Source organism: Tenrec ecaudatus, chromosome 7 (genome assembly GCF_050624435.1).
Source record: "Tenrec ecaudatus isolate mTenEca1 chromosome 7, mTenEca1.hap1, whole genome shotgun sequence".
In the NCBI taxonomy this organism is placed as follows: Eukaryota; Metazoa; Chordata; class Mammalia; order Afrosoricida; family Tenrecidae; genus Tenrec; species Tenrec ecaudatus.
The window spans coordinates 109,020,144-109,033,647 of NC_134536.1; positions in this window are offsets into that span (position 1 = coordinate 109,020,144).

Sequence of the window (13,504 nt, forward strand, 5' to 3'; positions counted from 1 at the left end):
CTGTTACAAATGTACCTTCAGGTCACATGCATGCAAGTATTTCCCTTCCCATTGCATGTATAGCCCCAGTTGGTCCCTCTCCTGTTACATGCATGCCTCTAACGTAACCCCTTCCCGTTATGTATGTGTGGGATGTGGCTTGAATGCCCAAGATTCTGTAAGCTGGTGAGAGAATGCATGATTCCTTCACTCTGGCTTGAGGTGAGCACTTGCATGTCTGTCTGCCCTTTCTTTAAGTTATCTCTCCATTACATAAACACCCCCTAGGACCCACTTAGTTGTGGAGGCAGCATCTCACAATAGCCAATATTCTTTCTTTACATATTTTTTGGTCCCTCTCTTGTTTTTCTGTCCTTCTGAGCTGCTCATAATCCATGTGTTATTTGGATTTATGGTATCTTGCAAGTCCATTAGATTGTGTCAATTTCCTATATTCCATGGTATTTTGTTTTGTAGAATGGATAATTTTCTTCAAGTTCATTGAATCATTGTTCTTCGTGCTCATATTTTCTGTTGATTTTTTTCTAGTGATTTAAATTTTTTTCAATTATCATGTTTTTTTCAGTTCCAAAGTTCCTATTTTATTTGTTTCTACAATCTGCTTAAATTTATTGAATAACCTATTTTGTTTTGTTCTCTAATTTGTTTTTATTATTTGTTCATGGTTTCTGTTAGTACTTTAAGAATAGTTAAGACCATTGTTTTAATGTTTGTGCATTGCCGGACCTTCCATTTGATTTATACTGGTCCTGCCAAAGGATCATGCACTTGTGATTCAGTAGATGACTTGCGATAGTTTAAAATTGAACCTTTGAATATTATATTCTGATAACTCTGAAAATCACATTAACCCCTTTTCTAGGGGTTTGCTTTGCTTGATTTTTGAGGACAAAGCTGTCCATTTGTCTTATATTTTTTACAAACTAATTATGCAAATAATATGTTCCTTGTTATATGTAGTCACAAAAGTAATTGTGTTTTAGCTTGTTCTACGCTAGTTTTTTTATAGAGAGAAATTTCCTTGATTGTCAGAAACAAATAAGGTTTCTCTTAATATGTGTTCTGGGCTCAGAAACTTCTTATATACTTAGCCAAAGCTTCTGAGGGGGCACCTCTGCAAACAAAAAAAAGCTCTGCTAATGTGAAGGGGATAGTGTATTTGGAGTTTGTTCAGACTGATAATCACTTTTTCTATATAGAGGTTCTGAAAAGATTGCATAACAGTGTGCGTCAAAAAAGGCCTGATTTGTGGCAGACAGGGCTTGGTTTTGCCACCACCATGACAATGCTCCTGCTCATGCTGCCAGCTCAGTGTGCCAGTTTTTGACCAAAAAACAAAAAAAACCCCAGCATGTCTCTCTTGTCCCATACACCAGACTCACATGACCTTGCTCCATGCTACTTCTTTTTGTTTCCTGCAAAGGAAGAGGGAAAGGCAAATACAGTAATTTGATGATGTAGAAGAGGTGAAGACAAAAAGTAGATGAGGCTCCCACATGGGAGGGGCTCTCAGCTCTCTATGAGTTTGAAAGTTTCCAAGAATGGAATCACAGATTTGAAAGATATTTTTTAAGTATAATGGAGAGTACTTTGAAGGTGATAAGGTTGTTTTTTAAATATATAAATAAAATCTTAGCTATGAAACAATTTAAATTTTTGATGGGTACCCCTCTATACTTTAGTCATATAAATCCACTTTATAGGTATTTTGTGAACATGTGCCTTCCCCTATAGATATATGAATTATTATAATTTTTCTTAGATACATATATCCTTTCACATACCATAATATTACAAGTACATTTTCTTCTTCAGTACTTTAAGCTTCCTGTTGTGTTTTTAACCCCAATTTTTGTCCAGGGTCATATGTTTTGTTAGTGAACTTTACAACTATATAAACAATTTTTGACCTTTCTCTTTTGAGTGAATTTCTCTCCGCTCTTTATTTAGCCCCAGAAAGTTTAGAGCAAGCATTCACAATCTGTTGACCATGATATCATATTGAAATGCAGGCTTTTCTCAGTAAGGCCACTGTCAAGCTATGGAGAATAAAGGCAGGTGCAAGCAACAATGCCATATAAGCGTGCAAATATTTTAAAGTCACCACTTCATTGCTTCTCTGATTTCTTGATGTATGTAATTATTTAATTGTTTTTCGGAGTTCCAACAAAGCTGATTATGAATGTTTAATCTTTTTTTCAATTATTCATTGCATTAAGAGTATCTTGAATATAGATAATTATTTTCATTTATGTGGAGATAATAAATATAGGCTCCAATCTACATAATAACGTGACATCAATGAAAATATTTTAAAGGCACAGTTCTTTTTTTATCAGATACTCTCAAATTCTCATAATAAATTTAAGAAATTATTTTGAAATGACAGTACAGACGCATATGCAAATAACTCCCATTGAGCAAATTGTCTCTACTAACATGGGTCAGTTTAAACTCATGCTTTAAATTTAAGTGGGTAAGAAATGCACTGTATTCATGGTTTTCTTAATGTTTTCATACTACATGTTTTATTTTGTTTAAAACAATAATTTCTAGCTTAATTATACTGATGAGCACTGTTCTAATTAATCAGCCTCTTGTCATGGCCAATTATGACTTATTTAGACATCTACTAAAGCATTCTATGCCCGACATAATAGAGAAGAAAGAGAAAATCAGTGACATTATTTTGATATGCAAAATATACTAAGAAAGGGATTTTACATTTCCACACTTGTAATAAATAATGCCTCAATATACAAATGCTCTTTTACATAAACTATCATTAAACACATTACAGACATATCATCTTATACAACTGGAATTATGCATACTTGCATAACTTTCTGGAAAATTATATAGTGCACATGAATATTTTTCACAAGTGGAAGATATTATTATTTATTTAAACAATATAGTCAGTGGCAAACAATAATACAATTCTTACTCATTCAGAACTTGTAATTTCCAAAAACAATATCCCATGAAATAAAATGGAAGTTGAGAAAGATTAAAAATTCCATCACTGTGAAAACACTGTTTTTTAACAGAATTTGGCCAGTACTATTCTTTTTATTAAGGAATCTCTTAGAATTGAAATAGATTTATAGAAAATGAGAAAAAGTAAACCATGAGTCTCTATTGCCCATATTACTGGGGATACTAATCTACATAAAGTAAATACTATTCTATATGTGAAAGAATTGATTGTAAATCCAAAGTGTTAAGTATAAATTTAATAATAATCCAATTTTGGTGGCTTATAATTCAAGAAAGGTATATTTTTATATTTAATTAATTTTATTAATGGAGACTTCTAGGAGAAAATAATGATGACTTTATTGTTGTTAAAATGGATCTTTATAATGCTTTAATGTTGAAACTTAAGATGTTATTTTTTTCCTAAAAATATAAATTTTAAAGAATATATTTAAAAGAAGGCAAGGCTTTGATATAAATTGTTTGCTTCTCAAAACTTAAGTGCTTAAACTTAGGAATATGCCATTTTAATAGAGCTACATATATTCAAGGAAAACAGAAATATTGCTCGAGCAAATGCCTTATGTGCGAAAACTTTACTGACACATGCCTCCAAATGTGTAGCAATTAAGATGAAAAAACAACCAGTGTTGTTAATTAGCCATTACACATGTTTGCAAAAGAAATCCAACAAAGCAGACAGAAAAGTCAGCAAAATAAAAATGCTTAAGTATGTCAAAAGCCAGAATAATAATGTTGTTTTCTCTATAGGACACTCTGTTATGGGAACTTGTAATTAGAAAGCTGATTTAAGTACATATTTTAAGTGGTTTTGAAGTAAAGAGGACTAGCGGACAGATAATGGAGCAATTAGGTTTTCCAGGCTTGCCAGGCCATATCTCAGTCATTCTTGTGCTGAGTTACAATGGGGAACATTGGATGTTATAAATAAGTACTCCAATCTAGTCAGACTATCGCTAGACTGACCTTCTTGGAGGACAAAAGTTTTGGGTGAACTATACAACAAGCTACCTTTGATTTTGATTTTCAAAATTGCTTAAAGTCACCTACAGATTAATCTAATGCAATTATTGTGATTTGATTTGATTCTATTTAAACTGGATTAACAAAATTTATAAATAATAATGCTATAGAGAAATGTCACTATTTTAATAATGATAATTTGTCTGTCATTTGAATTGTGCAGCAGTTAAAACATAATAAACATCAAGTAAATATCATTCTCACCTTCTTAGTAAGTTTTTCACTACATTTTGTTCAATATAAAAACAATTTTACATGTTGAGTGCATGTATCCACCAAGTATAAAGGAAACCTGAGAGGAGACTAGAAATATTGGTTTCTAATTGATAAACTAATTATTGTCCAGTTGGTCTGTGCTTACTTGACTTATTTGTGTCAGAGAGTTTCCATTGGCTGAGTTTTAAAAGTCGACCATCAGTTATTTCTTCTGAGCTACCTCGGAGTACACTTGAACCACCAACCTTCTGGTACGCTCTCAATCATTTTCGTCATTTGAAATGCCCTAGCCCTCCTAAACCATTTATAGACCCTTTTGAACCGTCTTGCACCCCTATTCTTTTTGTATAGCTCTGTTTAGTATTTAGAGGCCTATAATCTCCTGGTCAAATTTATTTTTAATTGTATGGTTCCAATGACAATGGAGCTAACATAATATTCACTGCCTTTAAATTGATTCCAAATCATAGTGAGCTTTTATTGGGTTTCCAAGGCTCTGTAATCTGTAAGAGACAAAGAGGCCTCATCTCTCTCCTAAACAGGAGGTGCTGACCTTGTGATTGACCTTGGGCTTTACCAAACAGTGCCACCATGGCTCTTTCCATGTAGGCAGGAGATTATATTTGCTACATTTTCTTTCAGAATAGCATATGAAATGAAAAACTATTATAGTTCACTCTCCATATAAACATTTTATATAAAGCTGATTATATGGTTAAATGAAATAAACAAAGTAAGGCAGTTCTTTTAGGGAACCAATTATGTGCAATGATATAATGACAGGGAGAAGAGTCCAAGAAATATTAACTACATGTTTTACAGTAATCACCTGATTTCATTTCATATTATAAAAAGGTAAAAATACATTCTTAATCTGTAGCAACATAGGCAATTATAATTAAGTTGAGAATTATTGAAGAAGGCTGACGACAATGCATTCATACTAGGTAGAACTGTAAAATAGAAAGTTGTGGCTTCTAAGGATTTACAATTCTTACTCTACTTAGTTCCTAGGACATTGCTCTTAAATGTTTATATGGTTTCGAATCCTGTTTTCAAACTTTTACTTTTATACTATATGTAGTTTACAGGTTGATGAAATCTATCTAACTGTGTAGTTAAGTATTTTGTAATATTCAAATTAAAATAATATATACTGAGTGTTTCTAAATCATCATGTGTATCTTGTTCATATGAATGTTCCAGGAATAAATATAAAGTTAAATAGATGGAATAAATGCAGAGAAATCATGGAAACATATAAAGCTCAAAGATATTTAAGGGGGCCAAAAATTTTATAAAAACAAACCCAAAACAAATAAACTCAGTGCCATCGAATATATTCTAGCTCATAGTAACCCTATACAACTAAATAGAATTGGCTCAATTGGGTTTCTGAAACTGTGAATATGTATGGGAGTAAAAAGCCTCAACTTTCTCAGGCTGAGTGGTTAGTAGTATCAAAACCACGGACCTTGAAGTGAGCAGTCCAAGGCATAACCCCCTATGCCAACAGGACGTCTTCAACCCCAAATGACAGGTAACAATACAGCTGGAGAGTAAAGTAGACTTCAAACCAAAAATGATAAATAATATTAGGGTAATGTAACTGAGAGGAATTACTGAAACCCAAATGAAGGCTGAACATAATAGTGGGACAAGAGGAAGGCAAAAAGAAATAGAGGAAAGAGCTAGGAGGCAAAGGGCATAAATAGAGGTCTAAGTAAAGGCGTGTACATATATAAATATATTTATATATGAGGATGTGGAAATAGATCTATGTGCATATATGTATAGGTTTAGTATTAAGGTCTCAGGTGGACATTGGGCCTCCACTCAAGTACTCCCTCAATGCAAGAATATTTTGTTCTCTTAAACTGGCATTCCATGATGCTCACCTTCCCGACACAATTGCTGAAGACAAAGCGGGTGCATAATCAAATGTGGTGAAGAAAGCTGATGGTGCCTGGCTATCAAAAGATATAGAGTATGGGGTCTTAAAAGCATGAAGGTAAAGAAACAGCCATCTAGCGCAGAAGCAACAAAGCCTACATGGAAGAGGCACACTAGCCCATATGATCACAAGGTATAGAAGGAATCAGATATCAGACATCATCAGAACAAAAAATCATATCATTGTGAATGAGGGGGGAGTGCAGAATAGAGACACAAAGACCATCTACAGGTAATTTGACATCCCCTTATGGAAGGGTCATGGGGAGCAGATGAGCCAGTCAGGGTGCAGTGTAGCAATAATTACATTTAGTTAAATGCTTCCCACCCCCCACCCCAACTATCACAATCCCAATTCTACCTTATAAATCTGGCTAGACCACGCGATGTACACTGGTACAGACAGGAACTGGAAATACAGGGAATCCAGGGTGAATGATCCCGTCAGGACCTGTGGTGAGAGTGGCGATACTGGGAGGGTTGGAAGGAAGGTAGGGCAGAAAAGGGCAACCAATTACAAGGACCTACATATAACCTCCTCCCTGGGGGATGGACAACAGAAAAGTGGATGAAGGGAGACGTTGAACAGTGCAAGATATGACAAAATAATAATTTATAAATTATCAAGGGTTCATGAGGGAGGGGGAAGCAGGGAAGAAGGAGGGGAAATGAGGAAGTGATGCCAGGGGCTTAAGTGGAGAGCAAATGGTTTGAGAATGATGAGGGCAATGAATGTACAAAAGTGCTTTACACAATTGTATGGATTGTGATAAGAGCTGTGTGTACCCCTAATAAAATGATTTTTTAAAAAAAAGAAACTCTCAATTTGGGGAAATGAACATTTGAATCTATATTTTGAGTGATTTTTGTTTCGTTTGTTTATTTTTAGATGTAATTTTTTGTGGAGGTTCTGGGTCATACTAGCTGTGTTTCTGCAGTTTGGGGTTGGGAGAGGACCAAGGGTAGGCAGTGTTCACTCTGCTGCCATCAGCTGAGATGTCCTTGGAAATTAACTTAGCTTGGTATCCACAGGCAAGGGTAGGCAAGAGCTCTCTGCTCAGGGATCCCCCATTTTGCTCTAGGATCTCAGCCTGCTCTGAGATCTCCAGCTAACAGTTGCATTGTTATTAGGCTGACAGGGTAAGGGGGATGGGAGGTCACAACTGCAGGTGGCAATTCAAGCTCTTACAAGATAGTGTACTTTTCTTGTTAATTGGGCTGGCTGAGTTTGGAGACATCTCAAGAGTCTTGGTCCTGTTTGGAGAGCCCAAGAAGGAAGAGAAGGGTGGGGGTAAGTCAGTGTCATTTTCCCAGTGACAATACAGATTTTTTTAACCTATATTGGTGCCTGAGTACTTTGGTGCTCTCCTAAATTTTGTTTCTAAGCCTCATTGAAATAATCCTAACTCCTGCCTTGTGTAATGGTAAAAAGGAGGGCATGTGACAGGTAGGAAGCACACCGGAAACAGGAAGGATCTTGAATGACATTTTCTTAATTAGAGAAGGGTATCTTAATTGAGGTAGCAAATAAATAGATAAGTCATTACAACAATCAATCTGTTCTCTTATCTAGAGATATAAAAGATGACTTGAAATAATTGGATTATTTCATTAGATATCTGGGAGGACATAATAGTCAGCTTTTGTGAGTGCTCAGATATGTAAAATGCAGAACAAAGGAAAATCAAGCTCAATCTCCTGTGGTAGATGAATGAATTATTTCTATAGAGTCACAGGAGTAGAAACATGAGATCCACAGGGCTTCAGACCTAATGAATTTATCAAACTATAAGGCATTAATGTAAAAATTTTCCTTAAATCATTCTGTGTATATGGAACAGAAATAGAGGGGGAAATCCTGGAAGCTTTATCATTCTACATTTTCAGTTAAAAATAAATATGTGAATTACAGAGGAAAGAAGATAAAATAGGCTCCGAGGAGCACTAATCATAAGAGATAGATATGAAAAATAGAAAACTCAATGAGAAAAAGGAGAATACAAAATAAGAAGTATGGTTTGTTTGAAAATGATCCAAGAAAATTATCATTAAGGAGAGCTTGTTGAAACAGGCAAAAATAATTTATCTGGGGTTTAGTTCTTCCTCTCTGTGTATTGGAGTAATATATCAATAAAAATGTATCTATTACAATTTATTTTTCTCAAGAATTAGTTCCAGTATAATTTCTATTTCTGATCATTTTAGTGAATGCAAATAAGTTTTTAAAAATAATTTGTTCAGAGTTTATTATAATTTTTATTTGGGAATTAATACATATACCATTCCATAGTTCAATTACATCAACTAGTATTGCTCAGTTGCAACCACAATCAGTTTTCAAACATTCTTTTCCCTCCTGGACTCTTTGACCTTGTCTCCCGTTACACCACCCCCATTTCCCTAGTCTACTTGCTATCCCTGAGACACCACCCTGTACCAAGCCCAGAAATCCTCATTCTACTTGCTCTCCCTATCAATCCTGGGTTTTACATACCGAAAACCAGAAAAGCATATAACAAAATTTCAAGAGGATGACCCCCCTAGTGACATAACACATCTGACATAAACCCCAATATAAATAAACAAAACCAAGAGTGAAAAAAAATACAGAAAATGTTGCAAACCAGATCGGTCCAGCATGTATCAGAGGAGGGGTCAACTGACAAGGTTTTAACAGTTTGAGTCAGATTTATCCCTGTGATCTTCTTCACTCATCTCTCCAATGTACTCTGCTTAGTGACCACTGCCTCCCAGCCCTCTCTTATGGATAGAGGGGGATCACTGGAGGCTCATTTTCTATGCCATTCCTACACATGTCTCTTGGGCTCCCTCTGTCATCCAGAGCCTTCTGCAAACTGACTCTCACAATTCAGGCTTTGATCCTAATCATTCATTCAACTTTGGATTCTATGATTTACCATCCTTTGGTGACTGATGATGCTGTGTTTTTTCCATGTGGACTTATTTAACATCTCACTTAGATGGTTGCTTGTTTGGAGACAAGCCCTTGAGGCCCTATACGCTATTTTACCTGATAGCTGGGCTGCATCAAACTTCTTCACCTTATTTTGCTGTAGTACCTGCATCTTCTATCCTCCCTTCCTGAGGGCAAGGACCAAGCAGGGCCATAATGTAAGAACTAATTGTTCTTAAATTGGAGCTAGGAATTAATGCAAGCCTAAAACCCAGTCCTGGATCTATGCTTTGCTTTCCTTTTATGAGGATTTGGCTTCCTTTCAAAACCTCCTTGTCAATTTATGGTCTTAAAACTATCATTCTTAAAAACTATCATCCTGTGGTATGATGTTAATCCATTAAGATTGTTTTTGATTAATCCCTAATACTACATTTTAATTTAGAGAGAGAGAAAGAGAGAGAGAGAGAGAGAGAGAGAGAGAGAGAGAGAGAGAGAGAGAGAGAGAGAGAGAGAGAGATTAGGCCCATGTAGGCTAACTTCAAATCACAAAACCTGCATTATTCACTTGTACAGAATCAATCCTTTCATGGTTTGGTGCTGTTTGCACAAACAATGGGAAGTAATTGTGAGGGAAATGTTCGGTAATAATCACTGAGAATGTCAGTCACAGGTTTGCTGGAATAATACCTATCTTCATATAGCATGTAGGGCATTGATGTAGCAAGACCGTGTCTGCCTATCAACAGTTCAACGATCTTGTTACAGCTGTCTTCCACTTCCTAAGACACATCATCTAATGTAACCCTCAGGTGACAAGTGTGTCTGAGGTGGAGTGCAGTTCACCAGTGGAGTTTCTGCATTGGATCTCACTGATGCAGCCTCTGGAGCATGCCATGTGTCTTGAAGGCCAGGTTTCAGTGCCACAGTGTTCCACAGCCCTCAGCCAAGGTCCCCAGGATGCACCCAGAAGCCTGGGTCAATGTGGCCCATTTAGGGAATACCTCAAGAGACCGCCCTCCCCTCCCCCCCCACTCAGGTGCTCAAGAGCATTTTCAGTCATTCCTACCCCCAACTAGAGGTTGGTCCTCCCACTCTGACCAACAGTCATACATCTGTGTTCCCCTAGATGTGTGTCCCCTTTCTCCTCGATTGACTGCTTTTTTTCCCCATCAGTATCCTCCATTCCTCTGATAGGGCTGTCCACCTGTCCATAGGGACCTCATCATGGCTTTCCATGCCAGCCAGCATTTATTATTGTTGTCTGAGTAATGAAATGTGCATGTGCTTCATTCTCCTTACTACACATAGATACACAAAAACGTTCTGTAATTCTGGCTTAAACTAACCATTAATCTCTGAGCTATACTTGGAAGACTATTACCAACATATATATATTCTGGGCTGTACTATTATTTGAGCTTCATTATTGTCTTTTTTGTTTTTTCTTAACTGAAGCCTTTTTTCAGTCTACCAAAATGACAATATAGCTCGTATACTCTGGGATCATTCATAGATCTGGTCTGAAAATCTTGAGCAGTAGAAGCTAGCTGTTATAGGAATCTGAGATAGAGAGCCTAATATAGAAACAATTTTCTTAGGGAAGAAATGGCATTTGGAGGGGTGACAGACCCAGTCTGTGTTAACTCACAAAAGGAAATGGGGAATGATCATTTTGATATTCCTTATTTTTAAAATATATTTTTTCACCTATGTAGTGGAACATATTTTATATATGGTTCTTCTACCCATGTTTCTGTAGCTCTTACCACATGGACATGTAAATCAGGCATGGGTAATACTAACAGAGAGCACCGGTCAATTTTAGTTACCGCCTTCCATGACTGTTAGGATGGGCCATATTAGAAGGAGGAGAAGAGAAAACTCTCAGGACCACTAAGGAAACAGGTCCCTAGTGGAGACCACTGGGTAGCGTTTTCTGAAGTAGCAGAGGCCAAACCTGGAGGACCCAGAGCCTTTGGCAAAGGGATTTCACAGAGCAGAGGAAGAGCAACCATAGGACTATGAGGCAAAGCAGTCAGAGGGTTCCCTGACTCATAGAACAGAGACCAAGGGACCATGTAGCTGGCTGATCTGTTCCACTCTTGCAATTCTCTATTCCCCTCCACCCAAGTTGACATCTGTCTATCCTTTAGCCTTTTTTTTTTTTTTTTGGTTTTTAGTTTTGTTTATTGTGGCCTCAACATTTCTTTAATTGGTGGAATAGCAAAATTAATATTGTATTTGGATTTTAATTAAGACTTTGAATCTTAAAATAATGTTTCAGGATAAAACATAGTCCTTGTTGCTATGGTTTATATTTATGTATTGTGTTAGAGTTCTCTAGATAAACAAAACCCGGGCACTTATGATTAGATAGATAGATAGATAGATAGATAGATAGATAGATAGATAGATAGATACTGCATAGAAACAACTAATTAGTCCACGGGGCAGTAAAAATGCCTCAGTTCAACTCACTTCCGTGAGACACTTAATACACTGGCAGGCCTTCAACTCACGAGGGCTGCTGGGTGCGAGTCAAGGAAGCAGACAGCTGAGTCTTCTGTAGAGCAATACAGGCAGTCTGGCCACAGGCAGCAAATAACAGGACAGGTCATCAACAGTCAGATGACAGGGTCTGACAGTCCCCAGCTCAAGCAATGTTAATACTAGCAGTGTGGTGAAGTAGATCTTGAGGAAACCTCAAACTCTAGCAACACAGTCCACAGGTTGTGTGTCCCACAGGTGGTGTAGCTCTCAAGCTGAGGCAGAGAACACGCTAAGGTAGCCTCACACTGGTCCGATCATCAGAGAACAAGAGACAGAAAGGCGAGACTTGCTGAGCCATTTATCTCTTTGCCCTTCTATTAAACACTAACATTATTAACCCCACATGTGTTTATTGGCTAGGTTAACAATAATCCTACCTATCATACCTGTCTAGCAAGAAGTCATACCATTGACATTCCTTACTTCATGTTATAGTTCAATTACTTGAAGGGCCTCTTAACTTGATACTTAAGAAAACATCCTGGTCTTCCTTTGGTGAGAGATTCAAACTAAATCAAGGAGAGTATTTCAGTTAAATAAAAACAACAACAAACCCCTCCCAGTGCCATTGACTTTATTGTGACCCAAAGCTGTCAGGCAGGACAGCAGAACTTCCCGTCCCTTTGTGAAGCTGTGAATCTTTATGGGAGTTGAAAAGCTCATCTTCACAATGAGTTACTGAATTATTTTTGCCTCTGACAATTAAGAAATACTAGTTTTAACAGTTTTTATTAACATAATCCATATGACATACAATTTAATTGCTTAAACATATTTTTAAGAAGTGAAATTATCACCACAATTTTTGAGCATTTTAAGAAGTGAAATTATCACCACAAATTTTGAGCATTTTATCCATTATTATTATTATCCATTTCCCCCCAGTCTCCCTTGCCGTAACCCTAAGAAGCTGGTCATGCAGTATGGCTTGATCGCTGTTGTCTGCTTCTCCTCTGGTGCTCATCAGTCTGTTTCTTCTTTCAGTGAAAACCTCTGTCATGATTTTGTCTTTATAACAGCGGCCTCACACAATAGCTAGCTTTTGTGGTTGACTAATTTCACTAGCACAATATTCTCCAGGTCCATCGTTATTATTTATAAATAGTGTCATGTGTATGGACCAAGGTTTATTTATCCATTCTTGCACTGATGATCAGTGAGATTGTTTCCCTGTTCTTGCTGTTGTGAAGAGGTGTGGTGAACATGAGTACACAGATATGTGTTGGCACCATGCCTCTTACTGCCTTAGGTATACACTCTGCAAAGGGATTGCTGGGTCATATGGAGTTTCTAATCCTATTTCTTTGAAGACATAATGCCACTTTTTTCAGCGGTTGCACATTTTTAGAGCCACCAATGAAGATTTCAATCTCTCAGCACCCTCCCAAGAATTTGTTTTTTGTTTGTTTGTTTGTTGTGTCAATGCTGGTATAAGGTGACATCTCATCGTTGATTAGATTTGATCTTTATAGGGCTAGATATCTTGAACATTGCTTTATTTGCCTGTTGGCTGCCTGAATATTTCTTTGGTAAAATGTTTGTTCATGTCTTTTGCCCTTTCAAATATTAGAATACTCGATCTTTTTTATTGAGGTATAAAATTTTATATAGATTTTAGAAATTAGTACTTTGTCTAATATATCATTGTTGAATATTTTCTCCAGACTGTGGATTTCCTTTTCACTCTTTTGGCGACGTTTCTTGATGAAAACAAATGTTTTATTTTTAGAAGGTCCTACGTGTCTATTTTGACTCCTGCTTTGTGTGTGTTATTATTTTGTATGTTACTGTGTTTATTCCCAATACTAGAGCCATTAACTTTGTCCCTATTTTCGCCTTCATACT